General features: G+C 40.4%; 1 long non-coding RNA gene across 7 annotated transcripts in view; it reads left to right on the forward strand.

The window, feature by feature from the left end:
• LOC308631583 overlaps nt 1-24,841 on the forward strand; it is a 186,775-nt gene extending 161,934 nt beyond the window's left edge. For 2 of the 7 annotated variants that reach the window (XR_014018268.1, XR_014018269.1), the window contains one exon: nt 5,261-7,389. This is a non-coding gene — a long non-coding RNA (uncharacterized lncRNA). Of the gene's footprint in view, nt 1-5,260; nt 7,390-12,054; nt 12,191-14,044; nt 14,882-16,961; nt 19,558-23,205 lie in introns of those variants that run through there. The other 5 variants (XR_014018263.1, XR_014018264.1, XR_014018265.1 and 2 more) reach the window with 5 other exon arrangements.
• The last annotated feature ends 1,886 nt before the right edge of the window (nt 24,842-26,727 follow it).

The raw sequence follows: 26,727 nt of genomic DNA on the forward strand, positions 1-26,727 counted from the left end.
TTCAACAACCATTATTGTACACACAGAAGACAAGGCAATACTGAGTTAATGTATTCTATGTCACTGTTAAAGGTGTTTATGTGTATTTGATAGCAGGAATTCAGAGGCAAGTGCTAGGAGCCACAAACAAAATTCATTTCAAGCTCCCTAGCCCTAGAATTTTCTCAGGCGAACTGGGAAAAATGGTTGGCTCAAGGTTTGAAGTTATTCGGCCCTGAGAAAGAGAAAATTGATACAACCATTGTCTGTTCCGTTTTTGTTTCATTCTGTTTTGGCTTTGTTTTATCCTATCTTATTGGGTTACGTTACCTTTATAGTAGATTAGAATCCAGTAAAAAACAAACCGAAAAACTGCTAAGTAAATTGTTAGAGGTCCAGACTATGGTAGAAAAAACGCTAGGTCAAGCAAAAGAGAAGGTCTCTCAAGCTAGTCAGACAGAGGAAAATTTAAAGAAACCAAGCTTAGAGGAAAAGCAGCCATCAGGTGGAGAATTACAACAGGAGGTTGCTACTAACTCCGTTCTATCACCAGAGGGCGTAACTCAACCAACAGCTCCATCTACCGCTGAGCGGCCCTCAACTCCCGTAGTTGATGGACGGAATTCTGAGGCAGGACCCCAAAGATTAGCATGCCCTGTACTTGAGCAGGCAGGAGGGCAACGAATTCACCGTGCTTTAGATTTCAAAACAATAAAGCAATTAAAGGAGGCTGTAACGACCTATGGGCCGCAAGCTCCCTTCACAATAAGCATGGTCGAATCTGTTACCAACTTGGACATGACACCAGCAGATTGGGCTAACATGTGTCGATCTGTGCTAAACGGAGGACAATATTTATTATGGAAAGTTGCCAATGAGGAATTTTGCATGGAGACAGCTAGGCGAAATGCAGAAGCTGGTTATCCTCAAAGAAATATAGAAATGCTTTTGGGGAAGGGACCTTATGAGGGTCAAAGACAGCAAATTGAATATGACCCTGGCGTATACGCACAGATTGCTGTAGATGCAGTTAGGGCATGGAAAACTTTACAGGGGCATGGAGACTTACAAGGTCAATTATCTAAGGTAATACAAGGAACTAATGAACCTTACGCTGAATTTGTAGATAGACTTATTCAGTCAGCCTCTAGGATATTTGGTAATACAGAACAGGTAATGCCATTTATAAAACAACTGGCTTATGACCAAGCAAATCGTTGCTGCAGAGAGGTCATTAGACCATGGAGACATGAAGATTTAAACACATATATTAAATTATGTAGAGACATTAATGAACAAGGGCAAGTCTTAGCAGCAGTACAACAGGCTTTAGATGCCAGGCCAAAAACATGCTATAATTGTAATCAAACAGGACATTTTAAAAGGAGTTGCCCCATAAGAGGAGGGTTTAACAAAGCGGGGTATCAAAGGAATAGAATACCGGGTATTTGCCCACGATGCCATAGAGGGAAACATTGGGCTAATGAATGCCGTTCTCAAACCACCATAGAGGGTATTCCGTTATCAAAAAACGGACAAAGACCAAGTGTTTACCCACGATATCATGGAGAAAGGTATCAAGCTCCGTTGCCAAAAAACGGACTAGAGGGCCCAATGCCCCGGGGCCCAAAACCACAAATATATGGGGCAATGGAGGAACCCAACAGCACCATCAAGGTAGTGCCCAGGACGCATTATCCATTAAATCCCTCATCAGACAAACTAGAGGGAGCGCAGGGCTGGACATCTGCTCCTCTGCCAGAGCAGTACTAACTCCAGAGATGGGAGTTCAAATCATTCCCACAGGAGTAAAAGGACCTCTTCCCCAGGGAACAGTAGGCTTATTATTGGGACGCAGTTCTTCTACACTAAAAGGACTTACGATAAGTCCTGGGGTAATTGATCCCGATTATGAGGGTGAAATAAAAATTATAGCTAGTTCTCCAAGAGGTATATCAGTAATTTCACCAGGAGATAGAATAGCACAGTTATTAATAATACCCAGCCTGCATGATAAATTTTCCAGTCGTAATGTAGAAAGAGGTTCCAAGGGATTAGGCTCCACAGGTGTAGATTGGGCTATGCTGTCTTTGAATTTAGATTCTCGCCCAATGCTAAAATTAAATATACAAGGACATAACTTTAATGGGCTGCTGGACACAGGAGCTGACCTTAGTGTCATCTCTCGTCAAGAATGGCCAAAACATTGGCCATTACAACAAGCCACTCAAACGCTTCGAGGCCTAGGAGTGGCGACTAATCCCCATAGAAGTGCTATGGTATTAGATTGGAGGGATCCTGAAGGATGTGAAGGAACTATACAGCCCTATGTATTGGATCATCTTCCCGTAAATTTATGGGGACGAGATGTCCTAGATCAATTAGGATTGACATTAACAAATAACATCAATCCTAATGCGCCCACTACTAGGGCTAAACAAGGCTTTAGGAAAGAAAAAAGATTAAGAGAACAAGAACAAGGTATAACAGCACCTATTCAAATAGATCAAGAAATAAATAGACACGAATTGGGTTTTCAGAAAGGGCCACTGAGACAATCAAAATTACTTGGAAATCAGAAAGACCAGTGTGGGTTCCTCAGTGGCCCCTGACTAAAGAAAAGATACAAGTAACCCATGACTTGGTCAGACAACAATTAGCGGAAGGACATATACAACCTTCCGTATCTCCCCATAATACTCCCATTTTTGTCATTAAAAAGAAATCTGGTAAATGGAGATTATTACAAGATTTAAGAGCCATTAATAATGAGATGGTTATTATGGGACCTGCTCAATCAGGGATTCCTCAATTGTCTGCTTTACCAAAAACCTGGCATGTTTTAGCTATAGATATTAAAGATTGTTTCTTTTCAATTCTAATTCATCCCGAGGATAGTCCACATTTTGCATTTACTATCCCTGCACTGAATCATGAAGGTCCTGATCAGAGATATGAATGGAAAGTACTCCCTCAAGGGATGGCTAACAGCCCAACTATGTGTCAAATTTATGTTAATAAAGCAATCCAGCCACTTAGAAACCAAAATCCTGAACTACAAATATTTCACTATATGGATGATGTGTTATTGGCACATAAAGATAAAAACACATTACTAGAATGTTATGCCACACTTACAAACTTATTGAAAAATTATAATCTAGAGATAGCAATAGATAAAGTACAATTAAATCTTCCAATTAATTATTTAGGAGTTCTATTATCCTCAACCATGGTCCGTCCACCAAAAATTCAAATACGAGTAGATCAACTCAAATCACTTAATGACTTTCAAAAGTTATTGGGAGACATAAATTGGATAAGGCCTTATCTAGGCATACCAACAGGAGAGTTAGGACCTTTATTTGATATTCTAAAAGGTCCATCAGATCCAAATTCACCCCCCCACTGGCACTAAGGCAAAATTTGGGGGCCAACAGAGGTGAGGCAAGAACCTCACCCCCCCCACTGGTGCATAGGCCTATCCACAAGCATGGCTGAATGCTGGACCGGTAGTCAGTGACGGGTTGATCTGATTACAATGGATTCAACCTAAGACAGGAAGCTGACGCCTAAAGGTCAGTTCTCCCATGACGGGTAAGAACCATATGTTAAATTGGACAACCTACCAGGCACGGTCCATAGCCACATTGCTTGTTGCTTAATTAAACAGAAGGGGGCAGATGCTAGGAGCCACAAACAAAATATAAATGGCACCTTTGGTTGTAAAGTGACGCCAACTAGCCACTGAGGTATTATTATGCTAAGATTTACATTCATATGCAAATTGGGCTCCTGCTGTTCACCTTGGCTTGCTACAGGACTCTAGTTACCGGACTGCTGGAGAGTTCCCATTGGTTGGGGAAAGATAGTAGGAGGAAATTCCGGGGAAGGTCCGGGACCCTGGCTCCGGGAGGCGCGCGGTTCCGGCAGACGCCCGCGTGGGAGGACCGGGTTTGGCTTGCCTGCGGCGGCTTTTTCAAAATAAAGTTTTGTTCCTGCTTGACTGGCTCGTGATTCTGTGCCCAGCCAAGACTGCGGCAGGCAAGTAATATATTTTCTTAAGTCCTTTACCTTAAAATTATTTTAATAGAGTGAGAATGGAAAATTCCCTTCTATATCAGTTTCTTATTGCTGCTATAACAAATTACCACAAACTTAGTGGTTAAAAATAACTACAGTTTTGAGGTTAGAAATCTAGAATGGGTTTTATTGGTATAAAATCAAGGTAATGTGATCACTTCCTTGTTTCTTCCATATTTTAGAGAACACCAGCATCCTGAGGCTTGAGGCCCCTTCCTCCATCTTCAAAGCCAACAGTGTAGCATTTTCCAGGCTTTCTTTCTGACTCTGACCCCTGCTTTCCTTGTCACCTCTTTTCTCACTCTCTTCCTTCCTTTTTATGAGGATTCCCTATGATTATATTGGATCCACCTGTGTTATCCAGGATAATCTCCCTATCTCAAGATTCTTAATGTAATCACATTTAAAAATCCCTCTTGCCATGAAAGTTAATATATTCAAAGGTCCAGGGATTAGGACTGGATATTTTACGTCATTATTCTGCCTACCACAGCTATAAAGAAAGCCTTTTATGAAATCCAAAATGCTTTCTTAGGGATTGGGAATGTAGCTCAGTGGAGAGTGCATGCTTAGCATGTGTAAGGTCCTGAGTTCAAAAACCCAGCACCACAGAAACAAAAACAAAAACAAAAACCCAAATGTGTTCTTAAATCAGAATTTATGTATCATTATCTTCCTATTTCTTTTCCATTTAATCTCACTCTTTAAATGTGTTCTTCCAGTTCATATGTAAGGATAATCAATTTATCTCTATTAAGTGATAGCATATGATATCTTTTTCTAAAAGAGATATCTTAGATATTTTTCCATGTCACCACATACATATTTTTTTTGTTTCTTTTGACGATACACAAGTTTTCACTTCATGGATGCACTGTGAATGCATTTGGCCAATCTCTTATTGGTAGATATTCAGTTTGGTGGGCACTGTTTGTTGCCTTCTTAACGTAATTTCTTCTCTTTCATCTTAACCTAATTATAATTCTGTTCAGTTATTTATGCCTTCTCTCCTGGTTCCAGAAGGGGATACTGATTCATGTAAGCCCATCAGAACTTGGCTTTATCCTGGTGATGGTGTTGGTCAGGAATATACATATAACCTAAGCTCATCCATCAGATTGGAGGTTGGGGCATGGAGTTCATGCTTGGTGGAGGAGAGCTAAATTCTGCCTTCTCTTTTCATTTTCCTTCTGGACAGGCTCAAGGAACATTGTAGTCATCTTGCAACTGTGAGAAGACAAGAAATGGCAGAGCGGAGTGAGCAAAGACCTAGATCCTGAATGACATCTTTGAGTTGTTTCTCATGCCACATCTGGGTTTCCAACCTCTGGACTTGAAACTACTTGAGAGATTGCCTTTCTTTCTTTTTAAAGTTTATTACAATTACAGTTTCCAAATCTTCTGCATCATAATAGATCTAGTTTGCTAGGAGGATTTAATCCATTTATAGTTGTAAAATGCTTAGGAAGGTGTTTAGCACACACTAAGCACTACATCAACTCTGTGTCAAATAAATAAAACAGAGATTGGGTTCAACCTTTCTTCTATTAAAAGTAATGTTGTCATAAGACTCTCACCCTAAATCATTGGGCATTTCTATCAGAATACATACTTGTTATAGGACTAACAGAAATTGTTGTGTCAGTAAGAATAAGCATCAACAAATTGTTCTTCAAGGAAGTTGTTGATTCTACACCTCTACTATGGTGTGTAACAGTATTTGTTTTCATCAATAAGTCATATTATGCCTTTTAATATTTACTAAATATAATAGATTAAAATGTCATATTATTATTGTATATTTTATTTCCTTGGTTGTGAGGTATGCATTTTTGATGTGTGTTGGTGATCTTCATTAAAAATCACCATTCAGAAATTCTAGTTTCAAATAATCAGGACAAACTAATTTTCTATGGATTTAACTATATAAGGAGCTAAACATCTGTATGTCAAAAGCTAAAAAATATTGCCATTAAATATGAAAAGATAAAAGGCTATCTCTAAACTGGGAAAAAGTGAGTGTAACATACCTGAAAAAATGATATAAATAGTTCACATAAATTTTTAAAAAATGATAAATACTCAATTTTAAAATAGGCAAAGGGCATGAACAGGCATATTCTAGAATTCAAATAACCAACAACTATATGACTCACTAAAAAAAATTGGCATGTGATTTTACCCTTCAGCTATCAAATAGGCAAGGATTTATTTCTGCTACTTCTTTTTTTTAAAGATGGACACAATATCTTTTACTTTTTTATTTTATTTATTTTTATGTGGTGCTGAGGATCAAACCCAGTGCCTCACATATGCGAGGCAAGTGCTCTACCGATAAGCCCCAATTATTGTACTTTTTAATGTTAAGATAATTTAGACACAGACACTTTTATACATGCTGGTAAAAAATGAATTGGTCCACTCTTTGGTAATATTTAACTTGCCTCTAAAAATGTGTGTAACTCAGGATTTTTAGGAAGTGAAGCTTCCCTGAATGATACTTGCATGGTCTGGTGGACACATGTCATTTCTTGTCTGTTCAAACCCACAGCATCCACAAATGTGAACCCTGATGTGAACTGTGGACTTTGGATAATAATGAGATGTCATTTAGGTTCACTGATTGCAACTAATGTGCTGCTTTGCTTTGGGAGGTTGATAATGTGGAATGCTGTGCATATTGTTCACAATACCCTATTTATAACTGGATTAGTATAGATTTGGTGTTCAATAGTTTGAGAATGTTGAGTGTTACAATGGCTGTGTGATGGATGGAGTTCTAAGCAGACTTTGATAATCATGAGCAGATTATGAAATCATAAAAGAAGTTGTTTATGATATATTAAGGACAAAAAGATTACAAAGCAGTGAAATATAATCTCAATTTGTGTGTCTGGGATGCAGTGTGCAGGTGGCATGGAGGATGTGAACATCTACAGAGAAAAAGACCAGGAGTATGATATGAAACATTAACCATGGCTGTCCCTATCTAATGACACAATTACACATTTTTTGTACATTTCTTTTTTATTATATATATATATATATATATATATATATATTTATTTATATAACAGCAGAATGCATTACAACTCTTATTCCATTTATAGAGCTCAATTTTTCATATCTCTGGTTGTATACATAGTATACTCACACCAATTTGTGTCCTTATACATGTACTTTGGATAATAATGATCATCGCATTCAACCATCATTAATTACCCCATGCCCCCTCCCCTCCCCTCTCACTTCTCTGCCCTATCAAGAGTTCGTCTTTTTGTGCATTTCCATATTGCTCAAATTTCATTATACAATGAGCATGTAACATATCTTCCCCTCCAATCAATAAAGCTACCTGAAGTACTTCGATTAGATTAATAATTTTTGGATAACATGATATTCTAATTTGCAATAGGGTAATGCTAGAAAAAACCTATATAATGAAAATTGAATGTAATCTTTTCAAAATCTCAAGTATTTGCATGAAAAGTGCACTGTAATGTATCCATGTTTCTGATAGATTATTGGAAGGTCTGATAAGCCTCATTCTGGAGATGGAGACTATGTATCATTCTGATGGACATAATGCAACCAAGGTTATTAGGTGTTTGGGTTTTTTTTTGTTTGTTTGTTTGTTTTTACATCTGATCACTTTTAATGTTAAACATGTAGGAAATATTAAACATAAAAAAGGAAGTTGGTTAGCAAAAAGTGAAGAAGAAGCATTCTTACCTGTTACTACAGTCACAACCTATCTTAGGTAAAATCATACCTGCCTACGAAGTTCTGTGAAATGTGAATCAATCTGTACAGACTTCTGCTTGGTAATGTCGTGCATCAAGGAAATGTGTCCAGAGGTCCCATGCTGACCAGGCAGAATGGTGTGTAATACAACTGGCAACTGTATTAAATTAATATGCCTGAGGAAAAGGGAGGGGGCTACTGAACAAATGAGGAAAGCAGAGGTGACATGTAAAGGATTTTGGAACTATCGGAAGCCATGGCCCAAGACAGATGTGCAGGCACAGATGATATACGCTGAGCAGCATTCTAAAGTAAAGTACACATATACATGAATTTTCAGGATGCATAGTCTATACCCTTTAAACTGTTATTACAATTTAATTGTTTGGTGAACCAGAGTTTGTAATAATGTCTGGGATAGGACTCTGGAAGGGAGGGCCAATTTGCTTCTGTGACATGAAAATAAATCCTTGGGTATTGCAACCACCCCCCAAAATTGTGGTGGGTGGGGCTGCCATAAAAGTCCAGAGAGCTGCTGCCCAGGTGTCAGGAGGAAATTTCAGAAGGACCTTCCACTTGCTGGGTGATAGTGTGTTCCAGTGTGGAGATTCAATGCCCTTTCTCAGGCCATTCTCAATCAAGGAGTCCAGTGATTTCTTCTAAGATGTCAGCTCTTTTAACCCTCTTGGAATATTGAGAAATATCAAAGAATCCCTTATTCAGTAAAGAAATATTTCCATGCTGGGCATGGTGGTATAATTCTGTAATCCCAGAGGCTTGGGAGGTTGAGGCAAAAGGATCATTAATTCTAAGTCAGCCTCAGCAATTTAGCCAGGCCCTAAGCAGCTTAGCAAGATCCAGAGTCTCCCTATTGACCCATTCATAAACTCTTCTTTCCAGGTTCTTCCAATAACTTGCCATTGCAGAGCCTCAGAAATCCCATCTCGCCTCCTTTCTGGGCTTTGTTCAAAGGCTTAAGGAATTTTTAAAAATTTATTTATTTATTCTAATTTGTTATACATGATAGCAGAATGCATTTCAATTCATAGTACACATATAGAGGAAAATTTTTCATGTCTCTGGTTGTACGCACAGTAGAATCACACCATTTCTGTCTTCATATATATACTTAGGGTAATGATGTCTGTGTCATTCCACCATCTTTCCTTCCCCCATGCCCTCTTCATTCCCCTCCCTCCCCTTTGCCCTATCTAAAGTTCCTCCATTCATCCCATGCTACCCGCTACCCCCATTATGGATCAGTATCCACATATCAGAGAAAACATTTGGCCTTTGGTTTTGAGGGATTGGATTACCTCTTTTAGCATGTTATTCTCCAACTCCATCAATTTACTGCAAATGCCATGATTTTATTCTCTTTTAATTCTGAGTAATATTCCATTGTGCATATATATCCCAGTTTCTTTATCCATTCATCTACCAAAGGGCATCTAGGTTGGCTCCACAATTTAGCTATTGTGAATTATGCTGCTATAAATATTGATGTGGCTGCATCACTTTAGTATGCTCATTTTAAGTCCTTTGGGTATAAACCAAGGAGTGGGATAGCTGAGTCAAATGGTGGTTCCATTCCAAGTTTTCCAAGGAATCTCCATTGGTTACACCAAATTTGGTTACACCAAATTTGGTTACACCAATTTGTAGTCCCACCAGCAATGTATGAGCGTGCCTTTTCCCCCACATCCTCACCAACACTTATTGTTGTTTGTATTCTTAATAGCTGCTATTCTGACTGAAGTGAGATGAAATCTTAGAGTAGTTTTGATTTGCATTTCTCTGACTGCTAGATATATTGAACATTTTTTCATATATTTATTGATTGATTGTATATCATCTTCTGATAAATGTCTGTTCATTTCCTTGGCCTATTTATTGATTCAGTCATTTATTTATTATTTATTTTTGGTATTAAGTTTTTTGAGTTCTTTATATATCCTGGAGAGTAGTGCTCTATCTGATGTGCATGTGGTAAAGATTTTCTCCCATTCTGTAGGTTCTCTCTTCATGTTATTAATTGTTACGATTGCCAAGAAGAAGCTTTTTGGTTTTAATCCATCCCATTTAATGATTCTTGATTTTATGTCTTGTGCTTTAGAAGTCTTGTTGAGGAACTCAATATGATGGAGAATTGGGTCTACATTTTTTTTCTGGTACAGACAGGGTCTCCGATCTAATGCCAAGGTCCTTGATTCACTTTAGTTGAGTTTTATGTAGGGTGAGAAATACAGGTTAAATTTTGTTTTGCTACATATGTATTTATATTTTTCCCAGCACCATTTCTTGAAGTGGCTATCTTTCCTCCAATATATGTTTTTGGTGCCTGTGTCTATTATGAAACAACTGTATTTATGTGGGTTTTTCTCTGCATCCTCTATTCTGTACCATTGGTCTACCAGTCTGTTTTGGTGCCAATACCATGCCATTTTGGTTACTATTGCTGTATAATATACTTTAAGTTCTGGTATAGTGATGCCTCCTGCTTTACTCTTCTTGCTAACGATTGCTTTGGCTACTCTGGGTCTCTTATTTTTCCAGATGAATTTTATGATTTCTTTTTCTATTTCTATGCAGAATGTCATTGGGATTTTGATTGGAATTGCATTAAATCTGTATAGTGCTTAGTAGTATGGTCATTTTGACAATACTAATTCTGCCTATCCAAGAACAGAGATCTTTTCATATTCTGAGGTCTTCATTAATTTCCTTCTTTAGTGTTTTGTAGTTTTTATTGTAGAGGTCTTTCACCTCTTTCATTAAGTTGATTCCCAAGTATTTTATATTTTTGAGGCTATTATAATGGGGGATTTGTCACTGATGTACAGAAATGCCTTTGATTTATGTGTGTTGATATTATATCCTGTATAGAATTGTGTTGTGAGCAAATAGTGATCTAATCTATTGGTGATGATTTCTGTTGAGTTTTTAATTTAGTTTATTGTTAATTTAGTTTATTGTTTCCTTCATTTCAAGTATTTATATTTGTTTTTTTCTCAGAATTAATCCTTTACTTCCTATATTTGCTTATGTAGCTCTTTATCAAAATAATCTTTTGCTATCTATATTTGATCTCTTATAGCATCCTTTAATTCACAGAACATTTTAATTATGTACAACCTGAAACTCCTTCTCTGTAACTTCTTCTGCTGTGCTGGCCCTGGATTCTAACAATGTAGCATCTTGGTTTGTTTGGGGCACTTTCTTCCCTTGTTTTTTCATGTTGTTTGAGAGTCTTCCTTTCTAGCACTGTGGATCTGAGGTATTATAGTTTACTCTATAGGCTTATAGTGTCCCTGCAAGTTTCCAATACCTCTCCTTTAAGGGGGAGAACAATATTAACAGATCTCAATACAAACAATATATAGCCTTAAACCAAATACCTGCTATTATGACTTTTACAGTTTTGTCACAACATACAGAAATGTTGAGTTCAATTATTATCTACAATATAAACTGTAGGTTTGCAAAAGGGTCTACAGTTTCTAATGGTGGGCAAAGAGAGAACCAGGGATGAGGTGTAGGATCGGATGTTAAGAAGGTAGAAGGTAAGAATATAGAAGTATTAGATCTTAGGAAGCTTGAAGGAGGAAACTAAAGAAGTTGGCCAGTAACAGGAAGGAAAGAGAGAAAGTGATTTTGCGGAGACAAATAAGTGGGAAGACAATAGAATACAAAAAACAAACATAAAAAATAAGAAAAATGCAAAAATAGGAGATACACAAATATACAACCCAATTGTAATATACTATTCAGACATCCCAGTCCTCAGTAGCCTAATTCATGAAAAGTACTTGGTTTCACAAATGTTGAGGATGTGAGGGCGGGAGAAGGGAGAGAGATAGAAAAGAATAAAACAAACAAAAGAAAAGAAAAAATATCTCAAAGGAAAATACAAGGGTTGATTTGGTTGGAGTTCAGGATCTTTCCTGCTTCCCTTCTCATCCAATAGGTGGGGTTGTCTGTTATTTGCTGGTGTCTCCACCCTAAGGATGGTAAAGGTTATTAGGGTAGGGGTGTTGGTCTTTGGGGCAGAGCTCCTGGAGGTGGGGTAGCACTTGCCAGTCCCTGATGGGAGACTGCACCCCCAGGATCTCCTTTGGGGCCCACTCCTGTGATGTGGGTACCTGGTCTTATCTCCTTATATTGCCTGTAGACCTCACAATTCCTTTTCTCCAATTCAGTCTCTAAACTGTATCTCACTCCCCCTCTCCCTTTCTACTTCCCAATCAGGAACCTCTCTGTCCAGAGGTCTTGTGGGCTGCACTCTGTGAGCTGCGTGTGCACCTGCCACGGAGAGCTGATTTGTATTGGGCTATTTAGGGCCAGACTTTGTGAGCTACAAACTGGCTGTAAAGCACTGCGCCAGGTTAGTGGCTGTGGGGGAGAGGAGGGATTTGGGGACTATAAGTACCTCCCTTAGTTGGGCTGGGAGTTGCCCAACTAAAGATGGCAGTAAAAGTGTCCCAAGATAGAGGAGGCTGCTTTCACAGATGGGTGTCAGGTCAGGTTGGGCTGGGTGGTGGCATTGGGCAGTGTGTTCAGAGATGCAGCTCAGTGCATGCAGTGTTGTGACTGGCAGCTTTCTCCAGACTCTGTCCTGTGTCCCCAGTGCAGGCTACCGCGTGTAGGGGACTATGGCAGCGGTTGCGGTGTCCCAAGATGGAGGCGACAGGGGGAGTCCTACATTGGTGGATGGGGGTGGCAGCCAGATTCTCTGCCTGTGGGTAGTGGCTGGGTATCTTTTGTGGGAACAGAGGCTGTGATTCCAGCTCAGGTGGGTGGCCAGGGGTCCCCAGCCAGTGCTGATGCTTGTGGTCCTCTGTGGGTGAGCGGCCAAGAGACCTGCACTGACTTTGAGTTCTGTAGACCTGAGCAGGCATGGCGGCTGGGATTCCTGCATGGGATTAGCCATCAGGGGTCCTCTAATAACTCTCAGAGAAACAGAATTCCCACTACTAGAATCCAAGGTCACAGAGCAACACGGAATGCAGCCTCTCTCTTGCCCACCATCTTGGATTCCCCCTCCCAACTTATTTTTGAACAATGAATAACAGCAGAATTTAGTAGAATCTGAAAACAGTCTTAATTTTAATGCTTCATTTCTCACATTCACAAATGATTAGTTAAATCTCATAGTCAAATAACTTTCCTAGGCTGGAAGTTAATGGACTGTGTTTTTTTAGAAACATATAATTTGAAAATTAAAATGACCCTGTTCATTTTTTGTTTAGGTAGCAGTTTTGGAAATTAAATAGATTAAGATGAAAGTGTATGAGTAAGCAGCATGTCTTCTTTTTAATCTGATTGTAGTTTCTAAATTTACTTTTAATATACAAAGAAGCTGAATATTAGTCTGATACCCAATGGGGCAGAAAACTTACTTGTCTTGATGAGATAAAAGAGTTGGGTAAACTACACAATTTTATATTTTAAAAAATGACAACAAATTGCTTCTTGTATGAGTTACTTAATTTCTATTTGTTGTGCCCTGTTTTGGGGGCTCATTGCATTGATCTACACTTCAGACTTTTAGATTTATGTGGGCAAACTTGACATAAGTTTGTGTTCAGAATACCTGAAGTGTTATGAAGCCTCAAGTAGTTCCTCTAATTTCTTCCTTCAAAAAAATTATGTTTTCCATCATTGAATTATTTGAATACATAGTGCCATGGAAACAACTTTCAAACTAGAGGAAATCATATTTTCAGTGTCCAAAGGTTTTTTTTTAATTAAAAATATTTTTGATTGACATGTCTTAATTGTACATATTATTGGGGTGCAGTAGGATAACTCAATACATGTACGCACAGGCAATGGTCAAATTCAGCCTCCCTTCACCCATCCCACCATTTCCCAACCTCTAATAAATAGAGAATGTCTTTCTTTAGAAAATTCTTTCCTTTGGCTTTAGAGTTACTCTCTGGATATAACAGGGTTGCAGCACTCACAGAATAATTTCCAGGTTGAATTCAGACTGGCTTTTAGCTAATATTTGCTGTCTTTTTTTCCCTAGCAGATATACTTCACAACTGGAGGGAAAACTTGAATCTTTTAAGATTTAACATGTTTTCTGTTGCTTTGCCCATCATTTTTGGGAAGTGCTAAAAGGACAGAATAGATTAGCGTCATTCTTCTCTCCCCAACCAGTTCATGTTGAGGCTCCTCAAGGTTCAGGCAGTCTGAAATCATCTTCTCTTTTCTTCCCATGTCTTCTTCACAGATGATTGCCCAAGTTCTCCTAAAGGACTATCTTTATGCTTCTATCTCCCAAAGGCATGATTTTACTGAGATCTTTCAACTGAGAAATAAATCAACAGGTCCAAGTTCTATAGAGACTCCATCCTAGAGTGTGTTGGTTGTTGGTGTTTTAGTCAAGTTTCTTTTGCAGCCATGACAAAAAAAAAAAAAAAAAAAAAAAAAAAAAACATCTGACAAGAACAATTTAAACAAATAACCCAATCAATAACTGTGCCAAGAACCTGAACAGAACCTGAACTATCAGAAGAGGATATACAATCAATCAACAAATATAAGAAAAATGTTCATCATCTCTAGTAATTAGAGAAATGCAAATCAAAACCACTCTAAGATATCATCTCACTCCAGTCAGAATGGCAGCTACTATGAAGACAAACAACAACAAGTGTTGGCAAGGATGTGGGGAAAAAGGTACATTCATACATTGCTGGTGGGACTGCAAATTTGTGCAGCCAATATGGAAAGCAGTATGGAGTTTTCTTGGAAGACTGGGAATGGAACCACCATTTGATCCAGCTATGCTTCTCGGTCTATACTCAAAGGACTTAAAAACAGCATACTACAGGGACACAGCCACATCAATGTTTATAGCAGCACAATTCACAATAGCTAAGCTGTGGAACCAACTTAGAAGCCCTTCAATAGAGGAATGGATAAAACAAATGTGGCATATTACTCAGCAATAAAAGAGAATGAACTCATGGCATTTGCAGGTAAATGGATGGCATTGAAGAAGATAATGCTAAGTGAAGTCAGCCAATCACAAAAAACAAATGCAGAATGTTTTCTCTGATATAAGGTGACTGACTCATAGTGGGGTAGGGAGAGGGAACATGGGAGGAATAGATGAACTCTAGATAGGGCAGAGGGGTGGGAGGGCAAGGGAGGGGGCAAGGGGTTAGCAATGATGGTGTAATGTGATGGACATCATTATCCAAAGTACATGTATGAAGACATGAATTGATATGAACACACTTTATATATAAACAGAGATATGAAAAATTATGATCTATATGTGTAATAAGAATTGCAATGCATATCTGCTGTCATCTATTTAAAAAATAAAATCAAACAAAAAATTAAATAAATAAAAATAAAGGAGAAAAAGGTTATTTGGAGGCTCACAATTTCAGAGGTCTCAATCCATAGATAGCCAGCTCCATCCCTCAGGACTTGAGGTGAGGGTAGAACATCATGGCAGAAAAGTGTGCTGCAGGGAAGCAGTTCATATAATGATCAGAAAGCACACACAGAGAGAGAGACTCCACTCACCAGATACCAAATATATACTCCAAGGCACACCCCCAATGACCAACCTCCTCCATCCACACCCTACCAGCCTTAGGCTACCACTAAATTAATCCCATCCTCTGAGCCTTCTTGAATTGTCTCACACATGAGCTTTTGGGGGACACCTCACCTCCAATCCACAACAGTTGGAAGGAAGGCTGATATGGACAATGATGGGTCACTGAAATTTTTTTTTTTCCCAATTCTTTTCATTTCCCAGAGGAGGAGTCTGAGACCTCTAGTGGTTCAGGGATTATGTCTGCTTGTATTTTCAGTTCACCATCAGTTACATTTGTCAGAAACAGTGCAAAATTAACATGTCCCCAACATTTCTTCAGTTTCTCCCCAACCGGTTCTCTCCTCCCCAGTGTTTCCTTTGTCATTAAATGGCAACATGATTTCCCCACGTAAGCCAGGAAGTAGGAAATCAGACTTGATTTATCAGTTTCATTAGTAAATTTCTCAGCAAGTCCTTCCAGTTCTCTTTCTAAAGTATGTCTTAAGTTTGTCCACTTCTCTCAGTGGCCACCCTCTCTACCTTGTCCAAGCCACTATCATCAACTGCTTAGACCATGTGTCTCACCTTTCCCCAAATTTTTCATGAAAAATCTGCAATAGTAATGGTTATGGTTTGGATGTGTCTCCCACATGTTATGAATAGAAAACTTAACCCCCAAATTGTATGCTAATGGCATTTAGAGGTGGGACTTTTGGGAAGTAACTAGTATTGGATAGGATCATAAGGTGGGAACCCCCATAATAGCATTAACAACTTTATGAAAAGAGGAAGAGAGACTAGAGTGAACATGCTTGCTCTGTCTCACCATGTGATGCCCTCTGTTGTGCTATGATACAGCAAAAAGACCTTCACCAGATGCTGGTGCCATGTTCTGGACTTCCAAGTCTCTAGAACTGTGAGATAAATAAACCTCAATTCTTTACATATTACCCAGTCTGAAGTATTTTGTAATTGTAACAAAAAACTCTAAGACAGTGACCACCTTAGAATGTAACTTGGAAACTCCAAAAGACCTAAGTTTACAGTACCTTTAAGACACAGAATAGCATAAGTGATGGAGAGTTGGCAGAGCCAAAGGGACCCTAAGGTGGCAGAGAACAGACAACAAGGAGCTGATGGAGTACAGTTATTGCCAAGCAAGTCACCAGCTATCCAGAAGGAGGTGATATCTGCCTGCTAGTGGCATGCTATTGAAGACACATTTTCCTTTCTGCTCAGTAAAGGATGTAGTGAGACTGGCAACCTGGCTCCATGGGACTTGTTTGGTTTGGACCAGCAGGTGGGGGTAGACTGAGGTGCTGTGTATGATTCTGCAGGGATGGAGAAATGGCAATGGGAGTCAGAAATCAAACAGGGGTTCCATTGCAGGGGTTCAGGACAGGGTAGAGGTAGAGCGAGTCCATGGCCAAGTCCCTGGGAAAATAAAGGGGTGGAGATTCCTGGAAAAACTGCAACTCCCCTTCTCCCAGCTGGTGATTCCACACCAGGTCATTTTGGCTTTGTACCTGAGGGGCTGATGTGATTTAAGATGTCCCTTTAAATGTCCCTTCCTCCTTTTGCTCTTACTCAGGGGATGCTTCTGGGTTGCTGCTGAGAGCTGCTGGTCTTCAGTGAGCATTTATGAACCTTGGGAAGAGGATCTCGCCATTCCTGTTTCAGCAAGGAGCCTGCTGTTCATCAGATTCCTCCCTGAAGAACAGGACAGTGACGAGGGAAGGACCTGACCCTCGTAGCAGCCCTGGACCAAGCTCCTACCATATGCTGGGCAGTCAGCCAAAGGATGCACAAGGTTTGCACTTCTGACCTGGTGCTCCTGGAGGAATCTCAGGGCAGTGCATGCTGGCCTGGTCTATAATGTCACCATGAGCATCCATGTGGGGCATTGCTGGGCCTTTCTCTGCTTATAGTACACAAGCCTGCACTGAGCTCAACAAACCTTGCCTATGGCCTCAGGGAAGGTCAGTTCAAAAACAGGTCTGTTTAAGCACATCCTTCCTCTGTACATCATTTATTTCATGTATTTCCTTTGGAATTAGAATCCAAAAAAAGGACATTTCTGGGTGTTTTAGTCAGTTTTTTGGTACTTTTGCTTAAGGATCTAACATGAACAGTTGCAGAAGAGTAACAGTTTATTTGAGGGCTTACAGTTTCAGAGGTCTCAGTCCATAGAAGGCTGACTCCATTCCTTGGGGCTCAAGGTGAAGCTGAACATCACAGCCAAAGAGTATGGCAGAAGGAAGCAGCTCACATGATGATCAGCAAGCAGAGAGAGAGAGGTCTCCATTTGTCAGATACAAATATATACCCCAAAGCCACACTGCCAATTCGCATCTCCTCCAGCCACACCCTTCCACTTCAGTTATCACTCAGTTAATCCCTATCAGGGGATTAATTCACTGACTGGGTTAAGACTCTCATAACCCAATCATTTCTCCTCTGAACTTTCTTGCATTGTCTCACACATGAGCTTTAAGGGGATGCCTTACATCCAAACCATAACACTGGGTTTCTGTTTCATTCATTTTTTAGTTTAATATTTTGAACATTTTGATTGATAATTGACAATTGATCTTTGAAGCTGTTGAATCTGGAATTTGTGCTATTATACTATCAAAGAGCAAGGGATGCCTTTGCAGGGTAGGGAGCCGCATTTTCTTTCCTCCTCCTGCTTGAGCAACATCAGACTCAGGAACAGAGAATGGGGGCAGTCACTGTGGCATAGGACCTGAGCAACTGTAGCTGGAAGCTGAGTGAGGCCCTGAGAAATGTCAGGTGTCGTGCTGGGTTGGTCTGGCCCAGGGCCTGCAGATCCATTCCAGTGGGATGGACACTGAGGCTGTCAGTAAAACGATGGCAGCAGAAGGCCTGGGTCAGGACTGCCCACCTCCAACCCTCTAGGGGCCCATTATGTTCTGGTGTCTTTAAGCACACATGACAACATGACAAGTTTCACAACCCCAAGATCAGTTGTCACCCTATTTGGAAAGGAAGATTTAGAACAGGGGTTGGGATGGGTGGTTAGAAGTTTGCCTGTGATGGGGGCCCTGTGGCAGGGGACACTTTCCAGGTGTACGGAGGATCCATTGTGAGAGGTAGCGAGGCTGCGTGTTTCATTCTGGGGAGAAGAGACTCAGTCCTGAGCCCTTTTGGCCTGTCTGGGACATGGGTAGCCTTGGGGATAAACTAACTCAGGCCTGAACTTCACCAGAAGTTTTGTAGGCTGCAGCTAGGGGACAACCAGGTCCTGATGGTCTGTGCTTAGGCTACTCCACCAGTCATGTGATGGAAGGGGAGGGAGCTGCTCATCTGCCGCCATGCAGCCACTATGAGGGTACACCAAGAGTTGATTCTTTTGAATGATTTGTGGAAAGAGTTCATGTGACTCACTGGATTGAAAACTTGAAAAATAAAGACAATTTATTTCATTGTCTATGCCTCTGAGCTCTCAGCAACTCCTCAGTCCCTCTTCTTCATGTGGAATGGGAATCCTAGCTCCCAGCACACCTGGGCTCTGGGTAGATGTGATGAAGTTCCTGTGTGTGCTGGGATGGAGAATGGTGAAGAATCAAGGTGCAATTCTCAGCCTCAAAACCTATTATTTTAGAACATTTTATTGTGTGGCAGCAGAGTCCACTCAAGGTGACCAGAGTGGGATGGACTACAGGGGAAGACTTCACATTGGGGAGGCACTGTATGGAGCTTGGGGGTCTGAGCTCCAGATAAGTGTGTTACTTACCTGGCCATAAGTCCCATGAGGGGAGTAACAGTTTGTGCACATTACATCCCTGTGCCTCACATCCTTGGTACACAGCAGGTGTTTATTAAATCTGCATGAGTGGAAGGAGCGTGTTGCTGGACCCTCAGAAGTGAAGAGTTAGGAAACCTTCAGTGGGGAGCAGGCCAGCTGGCAGACTGACAGATCCAGCTCAGTTTTAGATCCTGGAACTGTAAAGAACCTTTGAAGGTTCATCTAAGCCTTTCTCCTTCTGTCTCTGCATGGAAAAGATGAAGAAAGAGACAGCAAGATGTAGGATCTTGTCAATTGATGGCAGCCTGGCTGCCTCTCACAATGGATCCTCGGTACACCTGGAAAGGGTCCCCTGCTGATGGGGAAGAGGCCCTGTCTACACTGCAAGCCCACCATACCAGTGCATGTGGCTTTTACGTGCTCAGTTTTGGCCTTCACCTTACAGCAGAAGGGAGAGAAATGTGCAGACAAGAGAGTTGTACAAGGTCCCACATATTTGGTTCAGGGCCATTTCTGTGCAGCTCCCTTTGCAAACGCTAGTGGTTGGCAGCTTCATTAAGGAGGGCTGGGGTGGCCCACGGGTTTGAAGGAGATATCAGAATCTCATTTAGCCCATTTTGTTGCATCTGCAGGACTGTAATTAAGGCATCTCAAAAGGGTCATCTTTCATCCTTGTCTTCCAAGCTGATAGAGAAGGTCCTGGAACTTCTTGGCATCCTTTACCAGCTTTGGATAAAATACTCGATTGAATCTGTGGGCTTTCCAGGAGGGACACTGCCAGGAACCGCTTCTTCTGCTGGCTGATGTGGCATGGCAGGCTCACTCTGAACCTTTCTCAGGAAGGTGTAATGGGGCAGTTGTGGGCCTTCAGGGTCAAGGGTAAATGTCCTCACCATTCTCAGGGCAAAATCCAGGGCATCATGTTGAGTGGTCCCAATAGTGTGCAGGTCTGGGATTCCCGGGATGGACCTGGTCAGCATATGGTGGAAAGAGAAATGGAGCCTGGGCACTGTTTTGTATCTCTGCATCCTCTCTGATCTCAGCCTCAGGGGGCCTCCGCAGGTGGCCTCTGTCTCTGACTGTACCTTTTTAAACCTGTTTCCTTTTCTGCAAAACAGAGACACTCATGTTACTCACTGGCCGGGATTGTCATAATATGATATGGGGTGACACAGGTAGAGCTGTAGGCACCCCACCTGGCAAAACTCAGAAGAGCTCTATCATGATGTGGCTGATGAGAGGAGCCCAGAGGGTTTGAAATAGCTTTAAAGAATGCTGTGACTCTGGGAGCTGTTTTTGGAAGGGCCCATTGGCTCCCAGATGGGAGAGTGAGGAGGATTTCACATAGGGTACAGAAAAGTTCTCCCTGCCTACCAGGCCCTCTGAAGGGGTAGAGCCTTGGTGGTCTGGAATAAATGGGGTGCAACCTACCCCATAGGAGAGACAACTAGTTGGCTTCCAAATTCTGGAAGAGAGAACATGGCAGAGCCAACTCCCTCTCTCTCACTCTCTGCCTCCTGTTCATACCTACTCCCCTCCCTGATTCTAATATTATGACTCTTATTGGCATGTGTTCTTGTAAACTGCATCCCTGTTTAACAAGCAAGCCTTTGTTATTTACCCACTTGATGTTGCATGCCCTTCTGTTTTTGTTTGGCTTGCAAAGTGTCCACAGGGACCCTCATATCTTTGTACCACAGCATTACTGGGCCACACAGTGAAACATACTCTCCCCAGGGAGTAGTCCCCTGCCTGTCCTGGGACACAAGATAACATGTCTGTGGGGATATAAATCTGCAGCAGAATTACTAGCTGGTCATAGGGCATGTGTGGGCTTAATGACCTAACTGCTACCTGGTTGTTGGTGGAAGTTTGTCTTTGATTTTCCACCAGTCCTTACAGTGAGATCTATTTGTTCACCTGTGCCTCCACACTAGGCATTTCCTACTCTCCAGTGTTTGCCAGTCTCTGGAGACAAAGACCTACCTAAATCCTCATGTTCTTTGCTGAGCCTCTTTCAGGGACCTGTCTTTCTCCTGTGGATATATAGGACTTACTCGGAGAGTCCCAATTTTGGTTGTTTGTGGGTTTTAGACCCAGTCAACTGGAAGACAGTATTCACAGTCTGTCAACTGTCCATGGTGTCAGGTTCTCAACAGAAATCCTTAATGTTCAATGAAATAAAGTGTGTCCACCTCCCTGCTTCATTTTCTGCTTAGTACCTGGCATGGGATACCTGGAGAAGCTCTGTTTCACTGACTTGTATGTTCTTGTTGGAAATAAAAGCAAGGAGACTCATGAGCTAGCAACAAAGGGTATTTTTCAACTGGGACCCCAGGACAAGTAGGGAGGACCTGGTTGGCTTGGTGACCTTTTGTGCATTAGTGATAGGCAGGCTGCATGCCACTGGTGATACTGAAGATGAGAATTTCTGATTCAGCAGACATATTACCTCATTCAGGTAAAATGGGTTGACTCAGATGAGCATGAACATATAGGCAAAGCTTTAATAGGAGGGTCTTTACATTGATGAGAAAGGGAACAGCCCTGAATGGGAGAAACAGAATGAGCCAGGCTTCTAGTAAGTGGCTGGGTTGGGAAGGGCTGGAAATTTTATGGTATCCTTTTAAAGGAGTGTCTTTCTTGTGGAAGACTCTTGGGATATCTCCTGGGCCACCCTATGCCCAGTTTATGAACACCTGTTTATGGTTGATCTGATTTAAGAATAGGAGGGTGGGAAAAGGCATATTCCATGCATTGTTATGGTAGAAGAGTAGGAAATGATTACAGTAACATTATGAATTAAGGCTTGAGAGTTTATCTGCCACGTTTCCCCCATTCTGGTCTCTTATAGTCGCATTTACCCCTGAGAGATTTTATTCTCATCATTACTAAGAGGAAAGAGGTGGAGGACTCTGAATGATGTATGGTTGTTATGAAATCCCTCCCTGCCTGATTGCAAAGGGGGCAAGATTGGTTTTTGGTTTGGGAGGGTTGAAAAAAATTAGCTTGTCCTGGAGCTAGTGAAGTTTGGAAGACACAAATCTTATCATTATGTTAAATATGCAAGACCCCCAAATAAGAAGTGAGATAATGATGATTAACAGCCCTGAAAGTGGTAAAGGCCAGGTGGGACCAGATAGCATTTGTCATATACCTTCCATGGATCCCTTTTGGTTATATTTTTGTAGATATTTGGCTTCTTTGTATATATCCTTAACCCATTAACTCCCAAGTTTTTCAATTCTGGGAATTTTTATAAGATATCTTATACATAGGACAAATACAACATCCTTTCATGCACTGCACAATATACAAAGAAGTGACCTTCATGACCTGTTAACAATAATTTTTTGGTGGAAAGGAGCAAAACATTTCAAAGGGTTACATTACATTTTTGACAACATGTTGTCAGTTTTGCATGACATGGCTTATTTTGACACCTTCATATTTCTTGCTGTTTGAGAACAGTATGATTTCTCATGCCAAATCTGGTATCATGGGGCTGGGGATATAGCTCAATTGGTAGAGTGCCTACCTAGCATGCACAAGGCCCTGCGTTCCATTCCCAGCACCACCAAAAAAAAAAAAAAAAAATCTGATATCATCTTGGACAGTATGAGTTCAGGTGTATTACACTGTCCTCCTCCCGATGGTTTCTCATTGCATTGTTCTAAGTAGGCTAAATAGATGTCTCTTTTGAAATCCAACAAATTTAAGATATTTGCCTTTGTTCACAAGTTTGTGAACAATCCATGCATTTATAATACACATGTCAGTTATATGAGTGAACAAAGGCAAATACCCTTTGGAAACCAACCAATCACATTTACCCATAGCACCATTGAAATCATTGCAGGTACCCACTACTTCTGGTTGAAGCTCATTAGTTCTACTCTTTCTTTTTTTTTTTCTCATCATTGAACTTTTCCAGGTGGTTCCATTGTATCATAGTTTGTTAGAATGATGAAGCATTTATTATCTTACTATTTTACAAGGAGAATTTCATTATTGGTATCAAATCTAACCACATGACCTTGTTTTTTCATCACTGTTGTCATTTCAGATAATACCCGTTTGGCCTGTTTTGCCTTTTCCAGCCAGTGGGTTGGAATCCAGTCTCCTGAAGGGGTGTCAACACGTCATAACTGGTGAATAGTGGATTCTCTGCCACCTCAAGCATTTGGAGAACTGCCTTGCTCCCACACTAAAGATCATGGTTAGACCTTTCTTGAGAACTTTTCCCATAATCCAACACAAGGAACAACACATTAGAGTTTGCCAGGCAGCAGTGGGACACGCTGCACATTACTAAGCAATATACATGGTCCTGTATTCTGTTTATAGGACAGTTGTTTTCAAACATCAGTAATTTAAAATATAGAACATTACTTAAAATAAAATGGCAACCTACTTCTAGAAAATACTTTCACGAATGCATTTCTTATACCAATTAGGTACATAGTAGTGTTCCACTGAATATTTAGTAAAAGTAACTTTTGCAGTAAAGTTTCTGCTATTTTCACAATGAACTTTTAAATATTTCAAATGATCTCATCATTCACCAATGACCTTTCTCAAAAGAATACCACTCTAAGAAAAATAATTTACTTCAAAGTTAACCATAAGTGGTCTATTTGTTGCTCAGTTTAATGTATAGGACACCTCCAAAAACTAATACACAGGATAGCTGACATAATGGGTTAATATTAAGCACTACGTATCTTGAGGGGTTGACCCCAGTACAACTAGTGGAATTTAAGTGTGCACAAACTCCTCCCTACTCAACAAATAAGAAGTCTAATGCCCTTCTATTTTCACAATATTAATGTTGTTACCTTTATAACAGGTAGGTGAAGCTGTTTGTTATGGTTTAGATATCAGGTATCCCCCAAAAGTTCATGTGCGAGACAATGCAAGAGGTTCACAGTTGACATGATTGAGTTACGAGAGTTTTGACATAATCAGTGAATTATTTCCTTGCTAGGATTAACTAGGACTAACTGTAAGCAGGTAGGTTATGGCTGGAGGAGGTGGTTCACTGGGGGTGTGCCTTGGGAGTACATATTTTGTCCTTGATAAATGGAGCTGTCTCTTCTTCCTGCTTGTCATGTCCTGAGATGATTTCCTCCATCACACCCTTCCACCCTGATATTCTGCCTCTTCAGGGGCTCTGACTTAATACAGGAGACTGTCTATGGGCTGAGACCTATAAAACCATCAGTGCCAAATAAACGCTTCTTCCTCTAAAATTGTTCTTGTCAGCTTGTTTGGTCACAGTGATGGGAAATCTAACTATAACACTGTTCCAGGGAACAAGAGATGTGACTGCCCCTCTGACTCCTACAAGAATTTGTCCTCTAGCATGCTTATGCCAGTATGTCCTGAGGCCCTTGTTTTCTTATTGATTGTCATTTATGCCAGGACTACAAGTCAAAAAAGAAACCAGTCCCCTCCAAAGAGTGGGTTATTAATGCATACCAAATTTAAGACCCATATGAAAGCCCTGTCTATGTATCTTATGTATCTGGGAGGAATCTAGAAGAGACCTACATATCCAGCTAAAGCTCTAGGGAAGATATGTTCATTGATTTCAGAATTAAAACCCTGCAGGATTCTGGGAAGTAAGGAGCAATTTGGTGACAGAAGACCCTGAGGATCAATATATATTATTAGGGTCTGTTTAGTTATTGATATCTTCCTTTCCTTCTAGATAGAAGCATGAAGTACTAGAAACCCATATGTGGAATCTCTGTGGATGTTTCAAGATTTTTTTTTCTTATTTTAACTATAAGGTATGAATAAAAATGATGAGTTTTGCTTTGGGGCAGAAGTGTGAGTGGGAGAGCATTTGCTTCTATGGTATCATAGAAACTGACTATTACAAAGTCCCTGCTTTTACGGTACATTTTTAAAATAAAACTGCTTCCACCTGTGAATCATTTAGCCACAGAGTTATCAAGAGGCATATCTATTGGGTTTAGCTGGCTATAAAGTTTGTTCAATAATCTCCACACATTGGTCTTTTAAAGGGGCCAAGTCTGGAAATAGGGTAGCTAGATTTGAAGTTTGACATATCTGCAAATGTTTGATGCCAGGAGTGTCTCATAGGAGGGACTGATTTTTTTTTTTTTTTGAGAGAGAGAGAGAGAGAGAGAGAGAGAGAGAGAATTTTTTAATATTTATTTATTTATTTTAGTTTCCGGTGGACACAACATCTTTGTTTGTATTGTGGTGCTGAGGATCAAACCCTGGTCGCACGCATGCCAGGCGAGCGTGCTACCGCTTGAGCCACATCCCCAGCCCCAACTAATTGGTGTTTCAACATTTTAACTTACAGATGACTCAGCTGTTTTACCTCTGTCATACAGTTTTCAGAATTTAAACTATGGTGTTTTTACAAATATTTATGTTACTTACATTTAATGCATTTTTAATAGCTAGTTGTAGATTACCCATGAAAATCAAGATATTAGTCATTTCAAGTTGCCTTATTGTCAGAGAAAACACTAAGAGTTATCATACCTAAAATACAGAAAACAATAGCAATTGCATTCCTCAAACATCCAACAAAGATAAATACAGCTTTCGCTGGCCAGCCACCCAGGCAAAAATGTGTGCTAACAATTTGGAAATACCTTTATTTTTAGTACAAGCGGAGATTCAGAAGAGAGAGAGTCACCAAAAACCTGTAGGTGATCCCTGTAATTGTAAGTTGAGGACTATTTTTAAATTGTTTAAAATAAATGCTTTTAAGTAGGCATGTCAATCATCTGCTGTGTCAAATGTGACTCATGGCTTCTTTGATGTGATAACAATCTGGGTTCCTGGATCCCTATGGGCATTTGGATCCTGTTATTTCATGAAGGAATTATTTTCCAGTGAGAATATTGCCTTCCCAAGTGGGAACAATCAGGGTATTCCATTGCCAGTGTGGCCATAGGATTCTGACTTGCATATTTTTGTAGTCTTTTTTTTGTATTCTGACTGAGGACCATAAAGGCCTGCATGTAAGGGATTTCTGTCCATTTTCTTTGTCTTTTGCAGTAGAGATCTAGTTGTAAATGGTATTGAAACCAAGAGGTCATCCCTCATGGCCATTAAGTGCATACAAAGGCCAAGCAATGTTGCAGAAAAAAAATATTTTTCTTTAGATCATCTAGTTTGATTTTTTCGAATTATCAAATAATAGATACCCTAGTGTTTCCTGTATCTAAGACCTCTGTAAATTTGGTGTCCTAATATGAACATTCCTACGGGGGTGTCAATCCCTGGAACAAGTGTCCCTAAAAATGGAGTGGTAACATTCATTCTACAGGCTCTGATAAAAGAAATGTCACAGTAAGGCAACAGCATCCTGTGACAGCAGGGACTGGGCCCCAGAGGGATCTATTCAGGGTCTTAGGTGTGAATGAAATCAATCAAGTTCCCCATCTAGACATTAAAACCATGATTTTATAGTGGCTTTATATTTTAGAGATCTCTTTAAACTTTTACACTGGTCCCTCTGAGAGCCTTGCACATCAGGAAGCAGATACAGCAGAGCTACAGTGAGTGCTATGGGCAGGCAGAGGGGAGGGCACAGGGA

The sequence above is a fragment of the Spermophilus citellus genome (assembly GCF_964194105.1).
Source record: "Spermophilus citellus genome assembly, chromosome: 12".
NCBI classification, from domain to species: domain Eukaryota; kingdom Metazoa; phylum Chordata; class Mammalia; order Rodentia; family Sciuridae; genus Spermophilus; species Spermophilus citellus.